At 35.4% G+C, this 24,557-nt stretch overlaps 1 pseudogene; it reads right to left on the reverse strand.

The window, feature by feature from the left end:
* Positions 1-24,556, reverse strand: LOC138939561 (uncharacterized; annotated as a pseudogene).
* Position 24,557: the final 1 nt, after the last annotated feature.

A 24,557-nucleotide genomic window follows, 5' to 3' on the forward strand; every position in this document is an offset into this window, starting at 1 on the left:
CTACGTACCGAAAACGGAAGTCCGTGTTATTGTTTGTATATTTGAAGAGTTTTGTCTATCATTATCTGAAAACAAATAATTTTTACACTTTTTTATTCAAATATTTATTATGTAAAAGTATGAACAATATATATACAAGTATTGTGAACAATGTTTAAGGTTTGAAAAAAACTATCCAGATATTTGTAAAATGATTATTATTATGAATTATTATTATAAATTATTTTGATAAAATACTTTTATTACTTGGAATCGTTCCAGATACATTCTGTATCTCTCTTTGTACGTGTTGATTATGTAAATTTCTATGTGTGGATCGAGATCTGCGTTTGATATTTTGCCTTCCTGAAACAAATAAAATAATCTTTTAAGATAAGTGTGCACTATAAAATTATTATAAAATTAAAATTTTTTATTAATTTGCTGTTTATATTTTTAATTGTATTAATGTATATATATAATATAATTTCAGAAATTTAGCAAAGCGTTGGAATTTTTTTTAGTAAAGTATTAAAGGAATTTGAATGGATTTGATAAATATATTCTGAGATATAAGGAAAATAGGTAAGGCAATAATATTTACTTGTCTGGAAGGTTTCGTTCAAATTATCCGAGAACAACTCCATGTCTGCAATATGTTCATCATTTGTTAATGTAGCTTCTGAAAAAAAGAAACATTTATATGCATTTTCGAAATAGGTCTGTCGTGATAATAAATGATTTTATTTTGTTTTAAATATCATAAAAATTGTAACATTATAATATATATCTGATCATAAGTATGTTATATTGTAGATGTAGTATACTTACCTTCCAATGATGCCAATTGTTCCATTTGAAATATATTATTGTTCGTGGTAAACATTAATAAAAATTCTTTCAATGACAATCTTAAGAAAATTAAAGTTTCAACATATAATTATTTATTACTGAATACATAAATAATTACCAAAGGCAATAAATAATACTCGATACATAAATAATTACAAAACAATAAAAGATACCTTTGATTAACTAGATCCTTTTGTGCATTTATAATTTTAGAATCAAGTTCTCTATTTGCCCTTGTGCGAAGTCGTCGAGGTCGAACACCATTGTTTAATCGACGTATATCTAATTCTTGATCAGTAATTAAATGTGACAATTTATCTAGAAAAAGGAGATAGAATAATGTTAAGATATAAAACGAATTAAAAAAACATATAACATATTAACAATGATACAAGAAGAAAGAGAGTATATCGTAATGGATAGCTCAGTAGTAAAAGCCGTCGTTCTAAAGAAAAGAAAAATCTCGTTTCTAAATGTGGAAAAATACTACGTTTAATTTTGAAATTGAAGCCACATTTGTACGTCAAATATAACATATCGCACATGTGTGACACGTACTTTATGATAAAAATACTTTAACCATAGACCAGTGTCACATATACAAGGTGTCCTAAAAATAACGGACTTCCTCTTAATGGCAGATTCCTTAGAACATTTCAAGACGAAAATCCTAATACAAAAATGTCGAGGCTATAATAGTTTTTAAACGGGAAGCGATTAAAAAAAAGCGGGAAAATATAATTATTTTACGAATGACAGGGCTGAGATTTCGCGCGCTCAGGCACGACGAAATAACAAGTGAAAAAAGTGCTCTGAATGAAGCGCCTTTTTTCTCCTTGTTATTTTGCCGTACCTGAACGCGCGAAATCTCAGCCCTGTCATTCGTAAAATATAATCGCTTCCCGTTTAAAAACTATTATAGCCTCGACATTTTTGTATTAGGATTTTCGTCTTGAAATGTTCTAAGAAATCTGCCATTAAGAGGAAGTCCGTTATTTTTAGGACACCCTGTATAATACTGTACATTGTAAAATATTTAATTTGCTCATTTCATATAATATGTGCATGAGTATAATCGCGTACGTATTATAGAATTTCTTAATAGAAAATATTTTAATATAAATATTACCTAAAAACGTCCAAACATTAATATTCCTCGTTCCTAATTTTTGCACTGCAATATTATGAAAACTTTCTACTATGTTGTTAGTACGTACAGGACAACGATAAGTACTAATTTTCGATGCTATATTTGATCAGGTAAGTCTCAGATATGACATGAATTGTAAAATATCTGGATATTCAGTAAAAAGTAGGTCAGCTTCAGTTTGTATTATTAATAAAGCTTCTTGAAACATATCTGGTGGTAACAAAGGCAATGTCATAGTCATTGAAAGTACCATTTTTGGAATATTTGAAAGGCGTAATTTTCGCCATTTACGCAGTACAGTCTAAAATAAAAAAATTTAATTTAATATAATAAAATTTTTCATATTTGTTACGACTATGATCAATCAAGAGACTAATGTGTTTTTGTCAAAGTTATCGATTCAGCACATTTGTAAAATTGTCCGGACCTTTTTTTTTTACTTGAACATAAATAGTTGTAAAATTAACATTGACAAAATCATGAGAAAAGATAGATTAAAAAAAAAGATTCGACATCAATGTTGGAACTATTTATTGATTGTTCGAATAAAAGAGAAGTGTTTCGACAATTTTACAAGTATGCTGAATCGTTCATAAATGTCATTTTGTGGATTTGTTTTTCTATAATAAAAAAGAACTCAATAAACTCTATATAATGTACATGTGTGTGCGCGCGCGCGTACATACATATAAATACACACACGTGTGTACGTATATAAGAAATTTTTTGTTTTTTCCGATATATATATTCGATATATATAATTGTATACATATACATACACATACGAATTTTTTAGATTTATGAAAATTAAAAAATTTGTATAGTCTTTCTTTTTGTTTCACTAATTAATTTAATCTATTTCTCTATTTTTTCCTACAAATATATATTATTGACAAGTAAAAATTGATAATTGTTTAAAGATTTCCAAAAAAATGTCCAGAATATGCATACATTCAAGTGGCTGAATGCTTGCGGATGAAGTGAAATAGATGATGTATCACATATTTGCATTTGTTCATTTCGATCCTAAAGATGTCAGAAGAATCAATAAAAAAATAAGATTAAATTCTGGAGCAATCTCTTCAATAGCTGTTCTAAATCCAATAACATCGATCATTTATAAAGAAAATAAATCGTCAAATATAATAAAAAGGAAGTTGCACGACAGTAAATGCAAAGTTTACTCAATAACTTTCGATGGTGCTTCTTCAAATATAAATATGTGTACCTTCTTAAGAGCTAATTTTTATTATGGACTTAAATTTAAGCCTTATTTCATTAATCCAATAATAAAAGAAAAAAAACGTTTTGTTTTTTTCGATTTTTATCACTTGATAAAATTAATGAGGAATATATTAAAAGATAAAAAAATATTAAAAACCCGAAGTAGGAAAATGATTGAATAAGATCATATTAAAAAATTACAGAAATCTTAAAATGATGAGAGTTTAAGAGCAGGAAATAAAATAACCAACAAACATATCAATTATTAAAATAATAGAATAAATATGTGATTAGCAATGCAAACCCTCAAGGAAAGTGTCTATAAATTTATTTTTTTGATGAATTTACCTCATGAAAATGTAAGAGCTAAGTTAAAAAATTGTTTCGAGAAAGCTTATTTTTGTTTACAATTTAATAATATTGGTGAGATATTAAACTGCAAAAATAGATTTCAAAACGAATTCAATGCTCCTTTAACGGAAAATAACTATTTGATTTTACAAATGCACACTGATAAGTTTGAAGAATATATTAATTCATTATGTGATAAAAATGGTATACCTATTTCAAATATTCATCATAAAACTGGTTTTTCTTGGTATTATTTGTTTAAGTTTCCATTATTTAAAAAATTAAAGACTTTACAACTGCTATATTTATTAACATATAAATTGTCTCAAGACTATTTAGAAACTTTCTTTAGTGCAATAATCCGTGGAGGATTCAAATAATCCAAGTGCTTTACAAATTGAAAGTGTTTATAGGCGTTTGTTAATTCATCATGAGCTACGCAAACTTAAAAATGGTAATTGTCTATTTGATGAAATAAAAATTTGGCACATTACATCTTACTTAAAAAACTTCAAATATCTCATTGGAAATCCAGAAAGATTGAATAAAACAATTAATTTTGATCAATAATATGTAAAATCGCTATGGGATTTGACCCCATATGTCGATAATGTTGTTCAATATATTGCAAGATTTATATCTCACAAAATTTTCAAATTGTTAATTGCAATATAAATGAAGGTTAATTAATAGGTACTCAAATACCAATATTGTCTATGATTAAAAATCGATGACCTTATTTAATACCGTTAAAGAATGTTTGTTTAATTTGTCGCATATCAGAAAAAATAATTAGAGAATGTTTAAATCAATTTTTAAAAATTGATAATAAAAATACGTTACTTAATAAGATTTTTAATAAAATAGGTATTCCATTTTCAAATGAAACGATGGATGATAATGTACTTACGTAGAATATATTAAATAATCATCGCACTCAATTATGTAAATATATGTATAACAGAATTATATATTAATATAAGATTATTTCACGAAGCCAAGAAAATGTCACAAAAAGATAACTATCTCCAAACTAAATTTACTAAACTTATTTTATTTAATAATCAGTAATGTAATATATATTTGTATTTACCTTTTTATACAAAAAATAAAAATTTTCTTGTGAAAGATATTGCTATTAGTTTACTTTTTTTATGTTATTTATAGAATTTTTGCAAAAAAATCAATTGTACATGACATACATGATAAAAAAAATATTTTGATCTTAAAATTGAAAATAACAGGTCAAATAAGTTTCTGAGAATTTTTTATATATTTTTTAACAAAATTTCACTTTAAACGGGAACCCCTATTTTTCATTGATTATTCTTGTAGTTTATCTTGAGCTTTTTAAAACATTATAATAAAATATTTTTTCATTAAGTATTTTTCGAGTTATTTTATATCTTAATCTGACAGATCTTGATATAAAAAATAAAATATCTCGTAAAATATTTAGTTTTCGATAATCTTACCATAATACTTTTATGTACAGAATAATGAGACAAATCAATTGTTTAAAAAAACAAATAATTGTTTAAAAAAAAACTTTGTATATAAGTATATTTTCTTAAAAATAAATATTTTTTTTATACCAATTGTGTTATACAAATAGCGTTTTGAAAAGGTCTCAAGAAGAGTTATAAGAATATACAATAAAAAATAAGGGGTTTCATTAAAAAAAATAAAGTTGACCTTGAAATGACTTCTAAATTTGACCTCAAGATCAAGATCAAGATTACCATCAAGTGCCCCACATTAAACCCTTTTTTTTGTAACGGAGGGGAAATGCCTTTACGCATACCCCGCCTCGATGGGGTTCGAGGCGGGGTTATGTGGGACTACCCCCGGCCTAAACAAACGGCCGGGGACTACCCACTAAAACCCCTCCGGGTGGCCTATCTCGGGCGTTTCAGGGGGCCTCTCTGGAAACTGGCGTATGCACTACATCAGAGAGACCCCCCGCCCACGGGCCGTGCCCACTGGGGGAGCGGTTTCTGTCTCCCCCAGTGTCCCCGTTGTTGATGGGGACATCATCCTATCTTCGCGAGAGGGGGACCACCGCCCCTCTCGCCGCCATTCCGGTGTTATTCCCGGGGAGGGCGTGGTCGGGCCCAGGTACCCCACCTGGGTTCCGACCACCGGGCCCAGTTCGGGGTGAGACGTCCGCGACGAAATAGCGGACGTCCCCCTGAGTTGTCCGGGCCCCGCGCATTCGCTGGGGGAGTTCGATGGGGACGGTTGCGACCCCGTCCCCTCCCCCTGCGTGCGCCCCCCCTTTGCTGGGGTGGGTTTCTGGGATGCCCGGGGGCTTGTGCTGCCCTGGCTCTCATCGGCCCACCCCCGGGGGCCCGTCGGGCGCGATTGCGGCCCCCCGGGTGTTCTCCGGGAAGCCGCTCTCGCTCCCTTTCGACCTCCTCCTTCTGGAGCATAACTGCTTCACAGAAGGAGGAGACCGCCCTCCAGGACTCCTCGCTCTCGAGCCGCTACGATGCTCGAGAGCGAGAAGTCAATATCCCCTATTACGTTGACGAGAACACGGCGCTCTTCTGCCCACGCTGGGCACACCTCCAGCGTGTGCTGCGCCGTGTCCTCGTCCCCCCCCCGTACAATGGTGGCAGCGTGCGCTGTCCTCTTTACCGATGCGACACAGGTACGTGCCGAAACACCCGTGGCCCGTAAATACCTGTGTCGCACGGTACGACATCTCGCCACCCGCCCGTGTGACCCACTTGATCAAATGAGGGCGGATGGCCTCGACGACGCGCCTCCCCGATGTATCTTGGGGGTTGGAGAGGTGTTCGTCCCACCTCTCCAGAGCGCGTCGCCTAGCCTGGAGTCTCACGGCGGCCTTGACCTTAGGGGTCAAAACCACGCCGAGCCCGCCGAGCTCTCGGGTACGCGCGTAAACGTGCGCGTACATGTCTGCGTAGAGCTCGACGGGCGGCATCCCCGCCAATAATGAGGCCGCCGTGTGCGACACCGTCCTATAACCTCGGACTACCCTGATGGCCACCCTCCTAAATACTCTGCGCAGCAGCATGCTGCCGCGCCGATTGGCCACCAGGGCGTCCGCCCACACCGGTGACCCGTAAAGGGCCACCGCCCGGACGGTGTTCGCGTATAGGCGCCGCACCCGGCCATCCGGACCCCCGAGATTGGGCAAGAGTCGGCCGAGGCTAAGTGCCACCGACTCCGCCCTGGGGGCCAGAAGCTCAAAGTGCGCGCCAAAACTCCAGGCCGCGTCCAGGTAAAGACCAAGGTATTTTAACCTGTCTCCCACCCGGACGGAGACGTCACCCACCATGACATGGGCCTCGGCGGGGGGAGCCCCATGCTCCCCCCTATGCATGAATAGCGCCTCGGTCTTATGAGGCGCTACCTGCAGACCCATGCCACGGATCGCGCGGACAGCGCACGCTACCCCGACGTTGGCGATATGAACCGCAGCCCCCCAGCTCTCTCCCCCGGCCAACAGCAAAGTGTCGTCGGCGTAACAGACGACACTGCAGCCGGGGGGAGGGCAATACCCAGCACCCTATTATAGGCGAGGTTCCACAGTGTGGGGCCCAACACGCACCCCTGTGGAACCCCGCAATATACGCCCCTTCTGCTTAGGAGTACTCCAGTTGGGGTACTCCAGCCACCTGTCCCGGAAATAGCTTCTCAGGACCTCCACCATGTAGGGGGAAAGGCCGAAGGTGTTCACGGCCTTCCCCACCATACTCCAGGGCAGGGTGTTAAATGCGTTGCGGATGTCTAACGACACCGCAAGTACCACCCTGCCCCCCTCCATAATGGACTCCGCGAGGGACCGGACGCGCAAGATCGCGTCAACGGTCGATCGCCCCCCGCGGAATCCATACTGGTCTCGGTGGAGGTCCATCTCTTCCCGGGACAGGTGTTGGACGAGACGGTTCGCCAACACTCTCTCCAAGAGTTTCCCCGCCTCGTCCAACAGGCAGATAGGCCTGTATGCAGAAGGGGCGTTGCTGGGCTTGCCCCCCTTCGGGATGAGGACCAATTTGGTCCTCACCCATGCTGGAGGGAATATGCCCTCCCTGAGGCAGCTGTTAAACAGCCGCCTCAGGCGCCCGGACAGTTGGGCCAAAGCCAGGACCCAGACCCGGCCGGGGATCCCGTCGGGACCCGGGGCCTTGTTGCCCCGGAGTCTCAAACGCCGGATCACCTCGGCCATCTCTTCCTCCGAAACCTCCAAGTCCTCCGACCACGGGATGGTCGCGTCTTGGCGACCACCCGCGTCAAAAGGGGGTCCCTCGGATGGGAAGAGGGTACCCAGGATATTATCGAGGACTTGGGGTTCCAGAGTTTCCGTCGCGGGGGGCGCCCAAGCTTTCAGCTTGTTCATAACAAGCTTATACGGGCGCCCCCATGGGTCTGCGTCGAAGGAGCGCAGGAGCTCGTCCCATGCTCGGGCCTTGGCCCTCCTGATCGCGGCGCTGAGGTCGTTCCTAGCGGCACGGAACGCTCCATACGCCTCTGCCGTCCTCTCGGCGTCGGGTCGACGCCGGACCCGGGTGAAGCGGCATCTGGCGGCGACGGAGATTCGCCTGAGTTCGGCGATCTCCTCGCTCCACCAGTACGCCGCCCTTCGCGGGCGGGGGTTGATCCGGGGCATCGCGAAGTCGCAAGCGTCGCTGAGCGCGCCCCGGAACCACTCAACTTCTTCATTAATCCCCCGCCCTTCCCCCCCGGGACCGCCCTTCCCCCCCGGGACCGCCCTTCCCCCCCGGGACCGCCCTTTCCCCCCGGGACATCCTGTCAGTATCTGAGTCAATGCTCACCGAGCCTTGCGATCTTGTATTATGAGCCATTGCGAATTTTTTTTCTTTCTTTTTTTTGTATATTTTTCCCCGGATTTTTTTTTTTTTTTTAAGTTTATTTCTGCTCCAGTTTCAGGATTTATTTCTGCTCCTGTTTCGATTGATTGGATGTATGTGTATATATTAATTGTCGTTGAACCGTCGTTGTTGTTACGGGAATTTATTAACTCGGGGTTTAATAAAAACAGGCTATACTTTTCAACGCACTCAATGCACATAAACCCGGGTCGCGCGACGGTCAGACGTACGCGACACCGTTGACAACTAATTCCGGGCGGCGTTCCGTTTACCGTGAGGGTGTGTCTAAATATCTTATGCCATTTTATTTGTTCAATTGGGGGTAAATTCTGCTGGCAATTATAGCAGAGAGCGGCAGTAGTTATATGGTGAATATAACCGGTGCCCCTTTGACAAATAAATATTGGTTCTATCGCGGAGCCCTCCCGTGCATTAATTAGCGTTTCGTAATTTCTTGGTATTCTCGGAGTCATGCGTTATACCAGGATTATATTAGAGGTCAAAATAATGACTTGGCGAGCTTGTAGATATAATGCGCAATAATACAAACTTTAGTACAATACCTGTGATTAGTATAGTATGGATTCCTTTAATCCTGTAAGAATGTGATATAGTACATTAAACTAAACACAGCGTGATAAATTAGTATATAAAAAAGAAATAATGAAAACTATGTAATGATTGAACAAAGTTATAAGAATGTAATAGCAATATAATGGGAAAAATATGTATAGTTGCATATAGTAAGATATAAATGGAACGATAATATTTTGTGAATTTTCTGAGATTTATTTCTTATAGATGCTCGTAATAAAATTATAAATAATAAAACTCAAGTTAATATTGAATGTAATAAATGATACATATATATTATGTAATAAAATGTTCTTAACTTCTAGAGAATACACATATATATCTATTTTGCAATGTTATTCCACGTCTTCACCGTAAATTTCGATATTTATAACTACGGTGTCGTCGTCTTCAAAATATACTGCTTCAGCTAAATCAGGGTCTTCCTGATATTCATTAAATTTAGTAAAGCATTCGTAGCATTCCTCCCCAAATCGAAGCCTGGTTAACAATTTAGAACAGTTTTTGCAAAAATGATTAGTGGAAACACCGTCGATAGTCAAAGTATGCCTATAAACTCTGCGCCAGTTTAGTCTTTCGGTATGATCGAACTTATTTAGACACGGCTCACAAAACGTTATGTCGCTATTTATCCTATGGCAAAGTGCTGATTTCTGACAAACGTACAGCCTTATTGGCGGAGGAGGAGGAGGTGCTACTTCGTAAATTGGCGTAAGGGGCCTTGAAACTTTGTGCGGACACATAAATGTCTTAAATTATTTTCGTAGCTCTTAGATAATGTAATGAAATAAATGAAGTGTACAAGCTAGATAATCGATTAAGATATATATATGTATATATATATTGTAGTAAAGTATCATATGCTGAAAAGTAAAACGTGATTATAAGGTAGGTATAATAAAACACACAATAATAGTAGTACAATATATAGAAATAGCAATAGTATATATATTTTTCTTTATTTGTCACTGGCGCTAACGTCTGGAATTTGAGTCTGTGCGTAACATTCGCGACGCGGGTCGTTCTCCGGAATTTCTGGATATGGCAACGGAGACTGTTCGACCGTGATCGGAATCAATTTGTAAACGAAAGTTTCTCTCTCGGTTAGCTGTTCGCGACCTGGGGCACTCGAATTGTCTGTAATATTTAACCCGTCGTAACAGTTCGCTGCTTCTCTAAGTTGCGCTCTTATTAGGCGTCGGAACTGGTATTTACCGATTTTTAAACACAATTTTGCGTAACTGTATCTCATTAACTATTGAACCAAATAATTTAAAACTTGCACCACGTGTTGATTATTGAGTTGTGAATAAAAAAAAATTGTTTTTAAGAAAATTATTTACAATGTATTTTTTGAAACAATTATTTGTTTTTTTGGCACTAATTAATTTGTCTTATTATTCTGTACATAGAAGTATTACGGTAAAATTATCGAAAACTGAATATTTTACGAAATATTTTGTTTTTTATATCAAAATATGTCAGATTAAAATATAAAATAACTCAAAAAGTACTTAATGAAAAAATACTTTATTATAGTGTTTTGGAAAGCTCTCGATGTCAGCTACAAGAACACTAAATAAAAAATGGGGGTTTCCATTTAAGATTTTAAAGTTGACCTTCACATGACCTTCAAATGATTTTCCAAGGTCAAATTATTGTCACCATCTTATGGCTCCCTTGAAGGCACACAACTTTTGTTTGAAACATTTTTCTCTTCCGGGCTTGGTTTTTGAGATATTCGACTGGATGGATTAAAATGGGCCACCCAATATATGTACAGGTTTATAGCGTTCTTCTATGCCTTCCGGTTCTCACACATCGAATACTTATGATATACAGGTTTACGAGATCTACAATTTAACGCCGATTTCGAACGGCGTTATAAGATAATGGCCAAGAACTATTCTATTTGCCTTGCTATTCCATCGAAGAAGAGAAAAAAGCTTTTTAAAAGTTGTCTAGTTCTGTCGGGAATTGAACCAGAAAAATTCGGTTTTGTAGTCCAGTACGCTGTTTACTATGCCACACGCTTCGCTTATACACGCGCGCGCGCGCGCACGTCTAATATACTATTATATTAATGAATGATGATATGTATCTAAAGAATGATTATTTATACCTGATTGAAATGGAACCAACATCCAGTTAAGTTAGCACTAGGAAACTTCTTATTTAATGATTTTACTGCAGCCATTTCAAAATCGCTCATAACGAACTTAATATTTTGTTCAAGTTGTGGTACCAGTTGTGTAATTTTGTTCCACAAAGCATTATACAAAGTTGTTGTACGTATATCATATAATACGAATAATGTTGCAATACCCTGAAAAGATTAAATTATTTATTTTCGTTATCCATTTCTGATGCTTAAAAAAACTGAATGATTTAAATAAATATCTTATCGTATCCATGTATCGTATATGTACAGGATAAAGTTGCGCAATATGAGGCTTGCGTGGGAGAACTTTAAAAAAGATACATAAAATAATTTTTATAATTAGACTCAATATTGCTCTATATGTTACCACAATCTTGGCGTATTGTTACAACATTTTATAAAAATTCATATAGAATTTCTTAATTACAAAAAGAGGCAGTTATACTTACAGAAAAAGTTCCATCCACATAGATTTCAGTAGTAGAAGATAATGCTTGTAGTAAATAATCAGTTGATAAAATAATTGCAGTTTTCACATCCGTTGTAATTATGTTTTCTATATAGATATTTTGCATAATGCTAGAGTGTTCTAAAATATCATATAATGATGCCAAAGTCTCAGGTACGGACGGCCGGTTTTTTATACGTTCACGATGCATGCTACATCTCATAGATGCAAAACTCAAATATTGTGCTGCATCTGGATTACTAGAAAGAAAAGAGATATTATAAATATAATGCACTATTAATACAAAAACCGTAATAAAAATCATACAAACATATAAATTGATTAAATTTTATAATTTTTGAATGAGTTTTATTTATTCATTGTGGCTAACAATGATCAAGTACAATAGAAAAAATTTGTATTAAATTTTTACATATAAGATTTTAAAATTAATATAAAATTGAGTAGTAACATGTTAGAAATTGGTTTAGCCAAAAAGGAAGACATAGAGTATATTACTAAAATAATATTTTAGGCAATATCAATAGAAGTAAACAAACAATTAAAATAAACAGTTGTGATATAAATAAAGATAAGAAATTTAGTCAAAGTTTCTCATTTGATAGTAATATATGGCTTAATACACACAGACTCAACTGTTTCTTTACTGTTAAATAATAAGTAAAAAAAAAATACGCCAAGTATATAAAAAAATCACAATTTGTACGTAAAAAAAGTTTGATATTTATCCTTAAAAAATAACTTTAAAAAAAATTTTTCCTTGAAAAATAATTTTCATAAATAATAAAAAACTAAAAAATGCTTTTCTTGTAAAAAGTAACTCTAAAAGATAAAAATCAAAAATCAAAACTAATATGAAATCAAGTTAACTAGCCAAGTACATAGAAACAGTTCAGTTTGTAATTTGAAATAATATTTGTTTGATAAAATCAGTCTTGCATTTATAGAAATATTATAGATTTTCTCTATTATAGATCTTCTAGAAAATTTAAATGCGCTTTTTTTTATAGAATTACGTTGTTATGTCCCCCCCTCCCTCCCAAATAAATATTATATATAATATATAAAATAGCACAATTATATTGCGGATTTTATTAAAAATGGTACATCATAAAAGTACTTAACTCTTAATGCAATAACGTCGTTCACATTGATTAATTTCGAGTTTAAAAGTGCCCCCTGCCAAACTGATGGAGTTGTTTTGAAATTAATCATAAGCTTTACCAGATAGACCTGTAATGAAAAAGTTTAAAATTAAAGTGACATAAAAAAGCTTGGGGTGTCCGAATCGCATTATAAGTCATTTATTTTTATTAATATATTGATAATGATTTCTGATAATTAACATTGATAATGATTTCTGATAATCTTTTGGAAATTTTTATTTCAGATCGGGCACGCCAAGCATTTGTATGTCACTTTAATTTTAAACTTTTTCGTTACAGGCCTATCTGGTAAAGCTTATGATTAATTTCAACTCGATCATTTTATCAGGGGGCACTTTTAAACTCGAAATTAATCGATGTGAACGACGTTATTACATTAAGGGGATCCAATATTACCGACAGAACGCGAATATTCTTTATTTTGAAAAATCTTTTTGCTGATTATAGATATCAACAAATCCTTTTCCACAATTAAGGTACACATAATAACGGAGTGCGGAGTTTAACATTTCATATGAAAAGTTAAAAAAAATGAGAAAATTACAGTTTTGTTATCGGCTTCTGCGTCAACATTTACTTAATATAACAAATGTGTAATCTACACGTGCCTAATCAGTAAACTCCGCACTCGGCATTTCATCAAAGAGTATAAGTGAACTTAGAGAAGTGAGTTTAGAAGCTTTATAAAAAAGATTTTGCAAAATAAAATTTTCGTGCATATGTGTGTGTGCGAGATGGAGGCTCAAGAGTAAAACAGAGCAGTAGATTAGTTGCGTGATGTCGCGATAGACGGAGCTGTAATCTTACACGACAAGGACAGACATAATCGTACTACCTTTGTCTCTTTCATGCGTGTAGAGTAATATACATGTACGCACTAACTTTATTGCAGTATCTTTTTTCTCTCGATCATACGCTCTGTCTCTTTCTAATCGCTCGCTTGCTATGTACAACGTATCGCTTAGCTTCATGCTCCTCGCATATTCACTTACGCGTTCACTCGCGCTTCTCTCTCTCTCTCTCTCTCTCTCTCTCTCTCTCTCTTTCCTTCTGCTCGTTCATTATTGTATATTGTATTCTTTTATTCTCATTATTATATTCTTTTATTTGCTCAATTTTTATTCTTTCTATTCTCGTCTCCCTGCATGAAAATAAATAAATTTATTTATTTATGTTTTTATTTGATACATCATAAATGAGATACACAAGTTATTTTCTTTTTCTATTTAACTATAGTTAAATACAACACATGTACATACAAAAATACACATAATTAAATACTTTGTCTATTTATGACATACACAATATCTCATTTATGTTGTATAAAATAAAGACGAATAAATTAATGTATTATTATGTGTAGGAAGACGAGAATATAGAAAGAATAAAAGTCGAAGAAATAAAAGAATATAATAATGGGGATGAAAGAATACAATAAAGAACGAGGAGTAAGCGAGATGACAAACATCAAAGAGTTCCGAAGTCTCGTTCGCGAGGCTCTCTTTATCTATAATATCTCGGGTTACATATCGTTCGTAAAATTTCTGTTTTTCGTATTTTATCGATATCAAAATAATTCTAATAGATTAATGAGATTCTTGCGATTAAAATAATACTAAACATGACATAAATCGGATAATTTTTAATCAATTATGTTATTAAAATTATGATTACTTATTTCATTTAAAATAATCGGATTTATATCGTATTTGGTGTCATTTTAATCGCAAAAATGTAATTAATCCATTACAATTATTTTCAGATATATAAAATGCGAAATACAAAAGTTTTATTTTCTATAATAAGATGACATATATACATGAAAGATTACAGATAAAAGGAGTCACGCGAGCGAGGCTTCGGAACTCTCATGTTTGTCATCTCACTTACTCCTTCATTCTTTCTCGCTCTCGCTTTTGTCGATTCTTCAGCGTCGGGGATCTTTCCTTATCTACAAAATATAAACATCTTCTAAATAAAAAATGAAACTTGTATTTTCCATTTTATCTGTATAAAAATAATTATAATGGATTAATGAGATTCTTGCGATTAAAATGACACGAAACATGACATAAATCGGATTATTTTTAATCAATTATGTTATTAAAATTATGATTACTTATTTCATTTAAAATTATCCGATTTATGTCATATTTGGTGTTATTTTAATTGCAAGAATCTCATTAATCCATTATAATTATTTTTATATTAATAAAATACAATATGAAAGTTTCAGTTTTTATTTTATAAGATGTTTATATAAGGAAAGATCCCCGCGCGATGCTGGAGAGTCGACAAAAGCAATAGCGAGAAAGAATGAAGGAGCAAGCGAGACGACAAATATCGAAGAGTTCCGAAGTCTCGCTCGTGAGGCTCCCTTTATCTATAATCTTTCACGTTAGATTAATATATATAAATTATATTATAAAATTTATATATACAGGGTGATTCAAAACAACCTTCTGTCCTTACAATGTCATATACTTGACACTATTCTAAGACGATTTTTCCTTTGCCAAAATTTTTTTCGAGGCTTAGTTTTTAAATTATAAGCCGAAATAGTTAACGAATTACGGGCCACGTACGCGAGGCAGGCAGGGGTGGCGCAACTCACCGTCCGATGCTGGTGATTACGTGAGGCGCTCGCTGCGATCAACTGTTTGCTACATACGATGGAGTGTATGTGTGAGAGAGAACGTATACGCGTATACACACACATACACATTCTCTCTCTCTCTCTCTCTCTCTCTCTCTCTCTCTCTCTCCCTCTCTGTCTCTTTTACACCCATCGTATGTAGCAAACAGCTGATCGCACACACGCACTCCCTTTCTCTCTCTCTCTCTCTGTCTTTCTCTTTTACATCTATCGTGTGTAGCAAACAGTTGATCGCACACATGCACTCTGTCTCTCTCTCTCTCTCTCTCTCTCTCTCTCTCTCTCTCTCTCTCTCTCTCTCTCTCTCACACACACACACACACACACACTGATTCTTACCTTTTATGTAGTAATTCGTTGCCCTCATACGACTCAATAAGTAATACTTCCGTATGATAGAACGAGTAACTAGCAAACTTTTTTCACTCATAAATTGTACCACTTATCGAACTTTTACGAATTAATCTACGCACTTTATCGATAAATTAAATTTATTAACGATTATAACGGTTAATCACAATCTACCGATTACTACCGATTAATTATTAAAATATCTCGAAGAAAGAAACGCGTTATTCGATGCGGAAACTGCGCGACGACAACAAGCAAGTTATATCGGTACTAGCGTTGCCGGCATGCCAGCTGCCGGCTGCCGAACAACTGAATGTATCACATTACGCGTGATCGACGCGGACGCTATCATGTGTCCCGTGATCGGCTAAAGCCTCCGACATTGTAAATTCGATAGTTTCGAAAACATAAAACTATAAAATATGAAAATATAATGACGTATAATAACATCGTTTTTTTTAATAAATTCAGTTTATCGATAAAGTGCGTGGATTAATACGTAAAAGTTCGATAAGTGGTACAATTTGTGAGTGAAAAAAAGTTTGCTAGTTACTCGTTGTATCACACGGAAATATTACTTATTGAGTCGTAGGAGGGCAACAAATCTCTACATACAAGGTAAGAGTCAGTGAGTGAGAAAGAGAGAATGTGTATTTGTGTGTATACGCGTATACGTTCTCTCTCACACATACACCCCATGTAGCAAACAGTTAATCGCAGCGAGCGCCTCACGTAATCACCAGTATGGGACGGTGAGTTGCTCCGCTCCTGCCTGCCTTGTGTACGCGGCCCGTAATTCGTTAACTATTTTGGCTTATAATTTAAAAACTAAGCCTCGGAAAAAATTTTGGCAAAGAAAAAATCGTCTTAGAATAGTGTCAAGTATATGACATTGTAAGGACAGAAGGTTGTTTTGAATCACCCTGTATATACAGGGTGTCCGGCGTCAATCGCATCACCGGTCGTGTGCAGGTAGAGCAGATGAAATCGAGAAGAAAAGTCCTTTACCTTTTTTTTCTATAACACTTAATAAAAGAGTTATTATTGAGTAAAGTCTGGCCAATCAGCGCCGACCTTTAGCCGGGCGCACGTCAGTGAGCCGCGCGCTGTGAAGTGTGCAGCGGCGTTCACTATCAAGCGCGCGGTTCACCGACATGCGTCCGGCTAAAGATCGGCGCTGATTGGCCAGACTTTACTCAATAATAACTCTTTTATCAAGTATTATATAAAAAATTGGTACAGGACTTTTCTTCTCGGTTTCACCTGCTCTACCTGCACATGACCGGTGATGCGGTTGACGCCGGACACCCTGTATATATATGTCATGTTACTATAGAAAATCAAATGTCTGTATTTCGCATTTTATATATCCGAAAATAATTTAAATGCATTAATTACATTATTGTGATTAAAATGTCACGTCGTAAAATATTAATAAATAATGTTTTTATGTATCGAATTAATTTTAATCAATATGAAAATAACTTTTTATTCGGTTACAGAATATTCGTTTATAAAGATGCGCATTTGTTTTTATTGTTACGCGATATTTGTAGCATGCATGTATCTAAGTATGTATGTACGTATCGGGGAATAAGGCGACTGTACTATTCACACGCACACAGCCAGGCACATGCGATAATATCAGTGCGCGGCAGTACTCAGTAGTCTCAGTCTCAGTCGCGCGTGTTGTGTACATACGCGTAACGAGAGATAACCGCAAAAGTGTGCTCAACCGTTATAACGCGTTATAACGCGTCGAATTTAAAAAACGAGTGTTGTGTTTGTGTAGTCATAGTGTGTTCATATAATAGGGCGAAAATGTAATGAAAAACGCTTGCCTCGCTTTGCCCGCAGACTTTCTTTAAAAAGAATAAGGTTAGTATATTTATATACCATAATTCTAGAAGGAATTGTTTTAATGTATACTATATACTAATATGTCGCTAGATATAATTGAATTTTTTTTCCGTGCAGTTTACACAAAAATATAAGTATGATAATGTAATATTATATAAAAATGTAATATTTCGTTTCTTTTTTTATTTTTTGATTATATCTTTAAAGCAAGTCCTAAATAGAAAACAACATAAAGACCTTTGTATAAAAAAATTGGAACATAAAATTAATCTTTAAATAGAATTTAGAATTACTACAATACATGAACATACACATTATATGTATATGATGCACATAGTATTTAGTACTCATATAGTATTTTTGTTATAAAGAAATAGACAGACATGGGCAAAAAAAAGAAAGAGAGAGAGAGAGAGAGAGAATAGGAATGAGTAAGCGAGGGAATGGCTGTACAACGATATATCGATTAATAATTCACATCAGTCGCTAAATATTAGTGAGCATAAAGTATTGCTACGGAGAAAGATCCAACTATTTCCTTTCTTTTCTTACTTTTGGCACTTGTATAGACACTTGCTCACTTACACTCATATCCTCTTTCTCTTTGCCCATTCTTCTCTGTCCGTCTCTTTCTGATCCGAGCATACTATGTGTGTTATATATTATCTATATGCAATCTTTTCGTGAACTGGTTGTAAATATTTCATACCAGATGCGGTTTGCATGTGCGCTCTAAATATTGTTGAAATATTTGATCCCAGAAGCGATCTTTTCGTGAATTGGTTGTAAATATTTCATACCAGATGCGGTTTGCATGAGCGTTCTGGTTAAAAATATATCCCAGAGGCGATTTACGTGTGCTGGTTATTGTAAAAAATATCCCAGAGGCGATTTACGTGTGCTGGTTATTGTAAAAAATATTCCAGAGGCGATTTACGTGTGCTGGTTATTGTAAAAAATATCCCAGAGGCGATTTACGTGTGCTGGTTATTGTAAAAAATATTCCAGAGGCGATTTACGTGTGCTGGTTATTGTAAAAAATATCCCAGAGGCGATTTACGTGTGCTGGTTATTGTAAAAAATATTCCAGAGGCGATTTACGTGTGCTGGTTATTGTAAAAAATATCCCAGAGGCGATTTACGTGTGCTGGTTATTGTAAAAAATATTCCAGAGGCGATTTACGTGTGCTGGTTATTGTAAAAAATATTCCAGAGGCGATTTACGTGTGCTGGTTATTGTAAAAAATATTCCAGAGGCGATTTACGTGTGCTGGTTATTGTAAAAAATATTCCAGAGGCGATTTACGTGTGCTGGTTATTGTAAAAAATATTCCAGAGGCGATTTACGTGTGCTGGTTATTGTAAAAAGTATTCCAGAGGCAATTTACGTGTGCTGGTTATTGTAAAAAATATTCCAGAGGCGATTTACGTGTGCTGGTTGCTTTACAATATTTTGAATCAATGCAATTTAATAGTTATATAAGATTAGCAATATAACCGTTATTATATATTATAATACATATATATGTATTGTGCCATTGTATGTATGTATGTATGTATATATATATAAAAGGCACACATATATATATATATAACAATACATGCACACACACACACACACACATGGCCAAATATTATTCCTCTTGGAAAGATGTATGGAAAGGCACACACTCACGCACATATATATATATATATATATATATATATATATATATATATATATAAGTCCATATAAGTAATGTGTGCAATTGTGTTCAAATATGCAATAAAGGCAGACACGTGTCTATGTTATACTGTTATCTATACGCTTAGATACGTTTAGATATGCGTGCGAGGCAATAGAGCAGTAGAAATACACGATGTTGTCCGATTTCATCATATTGAACACAATTCTCTTTCAAATATGCATAAAACATATTATAGCAGAAATATTATCGGTAACAGCGGAACTAAAATTATTGATATTATCGATAATTTCGGTCGGTATTATCGATAATTTTAGTTACGCTTAGATGAGGGCGCTAACCCGTCGGAGTTCGCTCGTCACTGTTGGATCCCCTTAAGAGTTAAGTACTTTTATGATGTACCATTTGTAATAAAATCCGCAATATAATGGTGCTATTTTATATATTATATATAATATTTATTTGGGAGGGGGGGACATAACAATGTAATTCTATAAAAATAAAGCGCATTTAAATTTTCTCGAGAAAATCTATAATATTTCTATAAATGCAAGACTGATTTTATCAAACAAATGTTATTTCAAATTACAAACTGAACTGTTTCTATGTACTTGGCTAGTTAACTTGATTTCAGATTTAGTTTTGATTTTTGATTTTTTAAAGGTTTTTATCTTTTAGAGTTATTTTTTACAGGAAAAGCATTTTTTAGTTTTTTATTATTTATGAAAATTATTTTTCAAGGAAAAATTTTTTTTAAAGTTATTTTTTAAGGATAAATATCAAACTTTTTTACGTACAAGTTGGGTTTTTTTTATATACGTGGCGTATTTTTTTTTACCTTTGTGAGGTTTTTTTGTGGGATCTCATTGCTTTTTGTAAAAATTTAAAATTTAACATTTTTCCTGCAAAATATAAAATACTACATTATGCAGTATTTATATGGATGCGATTTTTTTTTAATTTATTCAATAGAAAGGAAATTTTTTTTAAAAAGGAATTATATAAACAATACATATTTACAAAACTTATACCATATTGAATCTAAGTATTGAATACAAGATTATAAATGATCTTAAGTATCAAGCACTTATCTATCTTATTTTTATAGATAATTTTAATACAGAAATTAAACTTTATACAAACCGTATAATCAATAATAATAATATAACTGAATAAATATCAAAATATAGAAAGCAATAGGAAGGAAATTGTTTTTATTACAAAGGTGGACTTGTTTCTAATTCATACATTTAATATGGATATGACACAAGTCCATTCTCTTGAATAAACGCATACATTTTAACAGTATATAACTCCTAATAAATGATATAAGCAAAAAAGATCAAATATTTTTTGCATTTATTGATTTATTAAATATGTTTATATATCACGGAATAATGCAACACAAGAAGAAAAGTAATAAAATGGTTAATAAAGTCACTAAAGAAAATCGCGGAATAGTGCAAGGAAGGGAAGTGATTTCTTCTAATCAATGTCATATTAAGCAAAGTTGATTATACTAGCAAAACTGAGCAAATGTTTACATTTGAGTAAATCTGTGCATTGTCAATTAACATATTTGTCATAAATACATTGTTGAAAAATGATTATGGAAGATTTTCGCTGACTATGTTTTCGAAAACGATAAGTTAATAATTATACTCGCGAACGCGCATTTGTATATAATGTTTATTTTATTTTACATAAATGTAATTAATGAATAATTAATATTTTTAAGTTAACATAAATATGGCTAAGCAATGAGTTTATGTTAATAGCAAAATAAATCTTGTGAGAATTCTACCAAAAATATCATAAAAACAACAGCATTAAATACACATTATTAATTGGCATAAAGAATAATGAAATGATGAAATCATATCAAAGCACTTCTATAATCTACAAATATTTTGTGGATCTGGAATTATTCGTAACGTTTAGTTTTGGAAATGTATAAATCTTTATTTAGATTTTATATATAAATGTAATCAATGCGTAATTAATATTTTTAGGTCATTTACAAATAGCTAAGCAATCAGTTGCATGTTATATTAAATAAGAAAATTAATTTTGTGGGAATTTTATCAAAAATATTACATAGACAGTTGAATTGAAAGCATCAGAATTGGAACCCGAAATAGAGATGTTGAGCATTAGTCAAGGAAAAGAAATAAGGTAATAATTTGGTTTATAAATTATATAATAAAGATTATTTATTTTCTTAGACTAAATTCTTTAGGGATAAGATTTATTGTTAATTTATTTAACTTTTTTTGACATAATGGTTGAACTTATTTTTTAGAACAATAAGAAATGTGGAAATTGATGGTTTATTCGGATAGAGCTGCCTTTTGCAATATGATGTTATCGGAGAGTATCTGTCATCGACAAAAAGTGGTTCAAATTTGAATCAAAATGAGGAGGAAGAATTGATTAGTGATACTAAACTTCCTCCTCATTTTGATTTAAATTTGAATTACTTTTTGTTGATGACAGATATTCTAATTTTCTCTGATAACATTATATTGCAAAAGGCAGCTCTATCCAAATAATCAATTTCCACATTTTTCATGTTGTAACGATGCACCCCCCATCGTTACCCGGCACGTAGCCAGCCGGAAGTCTGCCGCCCGGCGAACACCAGCCGGGCAGTGGCAGAGGCGCCGAGTGCCCTTTTTTAATACCTCAATCACCGCGGTTGTGATAAACAACCATGCGGCCGTTATACGGCCGCCGTTACACCGAAGACCGAGCATAGCCGAGCGCTGCCGGAAGATCCCGAGCGTCACCCGCCGAAACGCCGCGTCGTTTCGCCCAGGGGAGCGACGCGTTTACCGTAATTTACCCGCCGAAAACAACGCGTCGTTATCCCCACCCGGGGGCGAACGACACAATTACCGATAGACGCTCGGGTATAAGAAGACAGCGTTTCGGCATCTCGGGACCAGAACGATTCCTGAATCCGCTCGAGCAGTACGCTCCGAGATACCAGAACCGATCCTGACATTCGTAGCAACGACGGAACGTGAGGTTGACGTGTTCGCAGCCTCCGCCGAGCATTCTCGGTTTCCGCGCAGTCTCCGAACTCCTGACACAAATCCGACCGACTCGACGAGAGCGGAGTGTTCGCCGCTCTTCTAGACTACGGTCTATCATTCGACCGCTCCAGCTAACCGGACCGTGGGTTTGCGAGTTCGCTGCCCCGTCGAGTTTTCTCGACTCCGCCACGCTATCCTCAACTCCGTGAACGGAAGCAGGGACGGAGAGTTCTCCATCCGGTCGAGGGTACTCGATCTCCGCTCGCATTCCCCGACCACTGGGAACACGCGATTAATCCCGCGACTACGATCAAAACCACATTAATACTAGCGAATTATAATTATCGCGTCGAAATACCCACAACCTAATATTTTATTCTATTCCGCGCGCCGTCAAAATAAACACGGCCTTGCCGTATACGCGCCGACCGACCGCGCCCAATTTCTTGCGCGTCTCGCGCGCCGTCAAAATAAACACGGCCTTGCCGTACACGCGCCGACCGACCGCGCCCGATTTCTTGCGCGTCTCGCGCGCCGTCAAAATAAACACGGCCTTGCCGTACACGCGCCGACCGACCGCGCCCGATTTCTTGTGCGTTTCGCATGCCGTCAAAATAAACACGGTTTTACGGATATTGTAAGCGGTTCGATATATCGAACATCGCGCACCGAATAATCTACGCGCATTATATCTAGCGCGTTGCACCATCCACCGCACGCTCACTATTGTAAAACGACCATTGCCGAAAGAGGCAAATAAAGACAATATCTAAATCTTTTCGTGTGTCTCACCTTTTCACGAGCCCTGATCCCGACCGAGTTTATCCACGCGCTCGCGAAAAGTGACCCCGTTACAATGTTTTAAAAAATAAGTTCAACCATTATATCAAAAAAAGTTAAATAGATTAACAATAAGTCTTGTCCTTAGAGAATTTAGTCTAAGAAAATAAATAACCTTTATTATATAATTTATAAACAAAATTATTACCTTATTTCTCTTCTTTGACTAATGCTTAACATTCCTATTTCAAGCTCTATGACGCTATAATTGTGATGCTTTCAATTCAACTGTATATAATGTAATATTTTTGATAGAATTCCCAAGATATGTTTTGCTATATTAACGTAGATATGCAACTCATTGTTTAGCCATTTGTAAATAATCTAAAAATATTAGTTACGTATTAAATACATTTATTTCTCCTTTTTTATAAAATATAATTATAGGTAGAATATTTAAATAAAAATTTAATATATATATAAAAGTTATAATTGTCCTTTTTATTTTACACAAACATATAATTAAATATAGTTTTTTTCAAGTCACACTTAATTCGTCTTTCTGTCTTTCAATATGTATGCAAAAAAAGCCAAAATATACATATACTACGTATATATACTGACAAACGGATTAATAAATTAAAGCGATTAAAATTTTGTTGCAATAAGATTCACTTCGAGAATAATAAATACTACGTATGTATACTTTGGCTTTCTTCGCATATGTATAACTAATATTGTAATAGCATGTTGTGCAATGTGATATATAATTATCATAGGTTTTTCTTTTTCTTAAATAATGTAATATAGTTATACGTATAAAAAAAGCCAAAGTATATATACTATGTATGTATACTGATGAACAGATTAATAACCAAATATAATAATAAATAAACTAAAACGATCAAAATTTTGTTGCAGTAAGATCCACTTTGAGAATAATAAATAAATACTACGTATGAATACTTTGGTTTCCTTTGCATACGTATATTATTATAATAGCATGTTGCAATGCGAGATATATATTTATAAGTTTTATGAACATTATCAGAGAGAAATCACTGACATGGTGAGGTGACGTGTAAACGTAATCTATGCATGCTTATATGAGAGGTGCGTTCAGTAGAACCAACCGCTTATAGCAATTGAACGTAATTGGCTCTTACTTTTAGAACCAACAAATCAACGCAAAGAGTTGAGAAGACGACAACTCGGCAATTGTTCTGCTGAACGCAGCCAATAAATGCAGTGCAAGCGCGTGCGGTTTCCCGCGATTTTCCCGCAGAATATATAACTTTTTACCTAATATGCTCATGTCGCTACGTGTCTGAAATGCTCTTGTCGTAATACCGCTTTTGTCGTAAGTAATTGTGCTCATG

The sequence above is a fragment of the Polyergus mexicanus genome, unplaced genomic scaffold, assembly GCF_030449975.1.
Source record: "Polyergus mexicanus isolate NDT 795.1 unplaced genomic scaffold, iyPolMexi1.0 SCAF_14, whole genome shotgun sequence".
In the NCBI taxonomy this organism is placed as follows: Eukaryota; Metazoa; Arthropoda; class Insecta; order Hymenoptera; family Formicidae; genus Polyergus; species Polyergus mexicanus.